At 43.5% G+C, this 6078-nt stretch overlaps 1 non-coding gene across 1 annotated transcript; it reads right to left on the reverse strand.

Moving 5' to 3' along the window:
• Nucleotides 1-5951: 5951 nt before the first annotated feature.
• Nucleotides 5952-6078, reverse strand: LOC111590050 (small nucleolar RNA snoR83). Its single transcript, XR_004852340.1, has one exon. It is a non-coding gene; the product is annotated as a small nucleolar RNA snoR83 (small nucleolar RNA).

Raw genomic sequence — 6078 nt, forward strand, 5'->3', positions numbered from 1 at the left:
TTGTAGCTACACTGTTCACTTTTGCAGAGTCGACCGTTGCACGCTGGATAGTCGTTGCCCACTGACTCACCGGATAGTCCGATGGCACACCGGATAGTCCGGTGAATTATAGCGGAGCGCGCCTGCGTTTTCCCGAGAGTGTCTGGTTGGACCCCTGTACGGTCATGGTGCACCGTACACTGTCCGGTAGCACACCGGATTGTCCGGTGCGCCAGACCACAGCACACTCAAATCCTTTTTGCTCCTTTTGAATTGGGTCCCTAACTTGAATATTTATTGGTTTGTGTTGAACCTTATGCACCTGTAATACACGAGTTCTAGAGCAAACTAGTTAGTCCATATATTTGTGTTGGACATTCAACCACCAAAATTAATTATAGGAAAAGGTTAACCCTATTTCCCTTTCAGCCGCCGTGCGCCGTGAATCAACCAGGGAACCACGTAACCAAAGGTGATAACCTCCCCTTCCTGCTTTATCTCGCTCTACCCATCGTATAGCGCCTTGAGGATCTGGTGACCATGCACCAGTGCTTTGTATCACCTATCACCGGCGATGGCGCCACCGTCGGGCGTATGCGCCGCCACGCGGTGGCTCGAGATAGGATAAGACATGCCAGTCGTCAGATGTAGAAACTGTGGCTAGGATTAGATCTGGGGGGTAAACATATTGTGTCGTCGATATGGTATTGTGCGGCTGTGATTAGAATGCGTATACCCCTTCGCGTGAGTCGATCCAAACCGTAGGATGTCTGGTGAATGCATAGGATTAGATCTGGGAGATTTTGAATCATGGCCGCTGATTTTGGATTTGGTGGTCACCAGTAGATACCGGTTTGGCAAATAAATGGATTTAATCCCCGCCGTGAATCTGTAATCCAACGGCCAGGACCTCTGCGTACCCCTTCGGCTAACACATTTGCTAAAGAGCCCCTACTCTATATAGTAATCAACCCGCGGTCCAGTCCTGAGTCTTGGAACTATTTGCGTAGTAGACCATGTGCCCTCTGGAATTCACAACCGCAGTCCAGTCAGTTATTAAATAAGAGAAAACATAATCAAAATGAATTTCTTATATAAAAACAATTCCAGAATCTTGTTAAATCTATAGAAAGTTCATATTAAGTCCAAATTGACACATTCCGGTTCCTATAATTCTGTTTTAATATTATTCATTACTAAGTAATATTGTTTTAGCATGAAACCCATGATGAAATTTAGCTCTTAATTAATTTCGTACTAAACACATAAAACCTTTAGAAATTCATAACTTAAAATCCATAAGTCCAAATTGATTCATTCCAGTGGCATTAATTTTGTTTAAATATTGTTTATTACCTAGTACCTTTGTCTAACCATGAAACTTGATTTAAAATTATTCACATGAATAACTATATTCTAGGTATTAAATAACTTCATAAATTCATAACTTAATAATTGTAGCTTCGAATTTAGTGGTTCTTGTTTCTACGATCTCGTTACGTCGCGTAGAATATTATTATGCAGTTTATTCTTATGTTTGGTGTGATGCTAATTTTGCCTATACCATGTTTGTTTGTATTGCTACGTTTAGCAGTGAGGACACGTGTCAACTGAAGAGCAAGTTGGTACCTAAAATCTCAAGTCCTAGGCAAGTTGTGCCCTTGATCACTTCTTTTTACCCAGTCATGTTCTGATTAATCATAATGATCTGCATAGGTTAATTTTGATGGGACCCAATAGGTTACCCTAGTTTGACTATCTTTATACCTTGTTTACCACTGAACCTTTGGGTAGTACCTGCTATTGCTTTTATGTGGTTTTGGGTATAGAGATACATTTTATTCATGATTATACTTTATTATCAGTTGTTATTTACTGTTCATGTTAAGATCATTATGTTAATTCGAACATGGAGAACCACCTGGGAAAACAGTGCTACCACAAGGGTGGTATAGGACGCCCTTGGCTAACTAATTAGAAAAGCTAGTGGAGGACTACCTTACCCGAAAGGGGCAAGGGTAGTAGGGGAGTGGTCAGTGTAGGGAGGTCCTTGGGTTGATTTTGCTGCGATGACGGTCAGGCGAGGGATTCCTGCACTGGAGCTTCCTAGAAACTGTAGCGGGTTTTCTGAAGCTAGTGGAACTTTGTAAAGGCCTCGTAGTGTTACCCTGCCTTGCCTCCTCGTAGTGTATGGGATTGGTCGTCTCTTGGCAGATGGGTAACATGACTTGTGGGTAAAGATGTGCAACCTCTACAGAGTGTAAAACTGGTATACTAGTCGTGCTCACGGTCATGAGCAGCTCGGACACTCACATGATTAACTTATGAAACTAAAATTCAATTTGTCATGTGCATTGCATCGCAGGTGTTGTTATTACTTTTGTTCTACTACTTAATTGGGTTGGTATTTACTTATACTTAGTAATTACTAATAAAATTTTGATCAACTTTAAAAGCAATGCTCAGCTTCAACCATCCTCTTTGGTAAGCCTTACACTTCACGAGAGCTCCCACCTTTGGCGAGTTCATGCACATTATTCCCCATAACTTGTTGAGCTATGAACATATGTGAGCTCACTCTTGCTGCCTCACACCCCCCCACAGGTCAAGATCAGGTACCACAGGATGAGGCGCATGGAGGATGTTGTGATGAGTTCATGAGTAGGGATGGCAATGGGTTTAAAACCCGCGGGTACAGAGATTACAAACCCGTACCCGCGAGATTAATGTTAAACTCGTACCCGCACCTGCTACCCCGCGACGGGTAGCGTATGTTACCCAAACCCGCTACCCGCGGGCATAATACCCACAAGTTGTCATATTATATATATGTACACGCGCGGGCACAATACACCCATGAGTCGTTATATTATATATATACACACACGCGCGGGTATGCGGGTTTGTGAGCACGGGTACAACATTTTCATACCCACGAGAAAAAAAAAACCCGTCGGGTTAAGAATCAAACCCGTACCCACGAGTACAAACTTACACCCAAACCCGCACCTATAGGGTTTTTACCTGCGGGCACGCGGGTAAAATGTGCTCGTTGCCATCCCTATTCGTGAGAGGTCTAGGTCGTCGTCTCCCAGTCAACTTTGGGTTGTTGGATCATTGTATCCTTATGATGTAATTATTTATTTATTTTGTACATAACTCCTATTATATAGTAAAGATGTGACATTCGTTTCTATACCACTATTCATTATATGTGTGAGACTTGGTCCCAGCACACCTGATGTTTATGTTCGTGCCCGGATCTTGGTGCCCCGAAACCCGGGTGTGACAGTGGTACACTGGTGACCGATGTTATGTTTCTACCACCAAGCCATGGGAATCATGACTTAACACACCTTCTTTATCTGTTGCACAGCACCCAACATACAGGTTGCAAGCACTCCAACCTTGAGATGAGGGAAGAAATATGTTACAAACACAATTAATCGACTATACAATGTTGCTTTGCAAACCTGCCAGCAACAACTGGTAAGCTTAACCTCACCTACTGTCAAGTCAGGGTGTGTTGGGATAACTTCGACTGTCAGCACATAGAGACTATAGTGGCTAGTGGTTTAAAATTCATCCTTTTCGGGCAAGTTTGGTAACTCTATTTTTCTAAATAATTCCTATTTTTTCAAGGGAAAAATGAACTAATTCTCCTTAGAAAAAATGAAAATCTTTTGGAAAAATGGGGTTCCCAAACTAGCCCTTCGGAAGGAGTTGGGGTCTTCAGTCTTGGCATGTGTTGGAGCGAAAGCCATCCCCCCCTCGATTGGTTTGCTTTAACATAAATTGGACATATTCTATCACAGACATAGGAGAGGAAGGGTACTTCGACCGTTATCGAAGCTGAGGTCTCTGTCCAAAAACCGTCGAAGGCTTTGAGGCGAAGGGGTCTACCATTTAAAGCAGGGGCGCCTCATGACTTTGCTCGGTGACGCCGCCAACTTGGGCGATTCCGAACCACAGCCTTGGCAAGGATCAAAGACCCGATGTACAAGAAAGAAGAGTGTCACGCACAGGCGAGGACCGCGTCGTCCGATGGCGTGGCCCATGCAGCGTCGAGCTGACCATTCGGGCCCATTTGTAAGCCCCACCCTAGGATAGGGTTTACTGTGGATTTAATCAAGCTATACTTAACATCAATGTAATGACTTGTAATGACCCCATAGGGGGGGAATATTCCGGGGCTGTAGCAGGTAACCGTGGGCATAATTGTATTTAGAAGGGCAAGCACACCCACCTGGTTACCTATAAATACTTTCATATTGTATATTGATGGGACACACTTGACAAGACGCTATAGTTTCCTGCCTACTGTTTTGTTGAGCATCTAAATACTCCCTTATAGTGTTTGGGCTCGCTTGGCAACGTGTCAACCAGTTCCAACATTTGGCACCCATTGTTCGTGCTTCGACAAAGCAATCCCACGATGGCTCCCAAGAAAGCGACTTCCAAGGCCACCACCTCTAGACGACGTAGCGAAGACAACCATCGCGGAGAAGAAAGGCAAGGCAGCCCTTGTCGGCGAAGCTCCCCGAGAAGCACCCGGAAACGATGGAGCAGTCAACAGTAAGCACCCTCACACAGAGAACCCACCCACCTCGAAGGCACCGTTCGCACGTGCAGCTCTGAAGACCTCCCTCTAAACCCTCTACTAGGTTTTACCCCCGGAGGCTGACGATATCATGGAGGATGGCGAGGTCCTAGGCATCTCAGCTGAAGACCATCTAAAATTACGAGCACTTTGCATAAAAAACAACCACATGCAAAAATAGAAGGAGATACTCGCGGCCATTCGCCAGTGCATCAACATGCAAGCCAAACTCGGGCAGATGATCCTAGAAAAAGAGAGAAAACCAGAGAGCTGGAGCAACAAATTGCATAAATACAGGGCGAGGACCCCGCGCTCAACATAAACCCTCGTTACCCCCCCCCCCACATGCCAATCTTCGCTCCAACTGCCTTCCAAGGGTTAAATTAACTTGATGAACGAAGCCCTCTTGCAACACAGCTACATGCCTCCCCTTGGCAGCAAAATTTCAGAGCAAGCGCTTACCCAAAATACAATGACAGTGCAGACCTAACACTAGTTTCCTACTTTTCATTTTTGTCCATTTTGCAAAAAAAAACTAACTCAGCACTCACCATTTTTGTGAGTCGTCAAGTGACTTGTACCGATACCTTCCATACCATATCGCTAGAAAACACCAACACGAAATACTCCCATTGCACTAGATAAAGAAAACGAGCAACTGTCTTAGCTATAAAAAAGAGCATATTTACTTTTCAACTTATATCTTTCTTAACATTTTAGTTAAGATAAAATATGATATATAAAATTTGATATCAAATATGTGCACCATACATCCACTTTATTTTAAAATTATTTATTTGAAAAGGATCCACTTAAATTTTAAATTTATCTTTGGAGCGTCTTAACAAAGCATTAGTATTTTTATTTATTTTGTTATTGTATAAAAAATAGTACACATCAGTTTTTTTGTTGGAAAAAGATTGTTTATTATTTATTTAAATTATGAGTTCATTAGTTCATCGTTTCGTTCAGTTAAATTATGGGTTATGCAGCAACCGTCATCGGCTAGCGAGTTCAGGAGAAGGCCAATACGACGGACACGAAAAAGAAATCGAGAGACAACGGGCCTGTTTGTTCAGCTTTTTTCTGACCAGCTTTTCTGAAAATCTAGCTGTGGGAGAATCTGGCTGTGAGGAGAATCTGAGTATCATTACGATTACGTGTGGAGGAAGATAAAGTTATTCATAGGGCTCAAGATCTAGAAAGTGACGGATTCCTACTATCACAACGACTCAACTGATTATGTGTTTATGTTGATTTTGGATGGTTTTTGCCCCAACGAATTTTATAGAAGCTGTCTGAAAAGCTGAGCGTTTGGCAGTCCGCAGCAGCTTTTGGTGGCCAGAAGCCGAAACAAACAGGCCCAACAAGTGCTTGTCTGGCGAGTTACTAAATGAAGCGCCTCCAGGGGGAGAAGGCGTGTCAGCGAAACTCCCAGGGGACATCGATGTCGGCCTCCCATGAATCGGAAAGAACAGCTAATAGAGTCAATCCGGGAT

Source organism: Zea mays, chromosome 8 (assembly GCF_902167145.1).
Source record: "Zea mays cultivar B73 chromosome 8, Zm-B73-REFERENCE-NAM-5.0, whole genome shotgun sequence".
NCBI lineage: Eukaryota > Viridiplantae > Streptophyta > Magnoliopsida > Poales > Poaceae > Zea > Zea mays.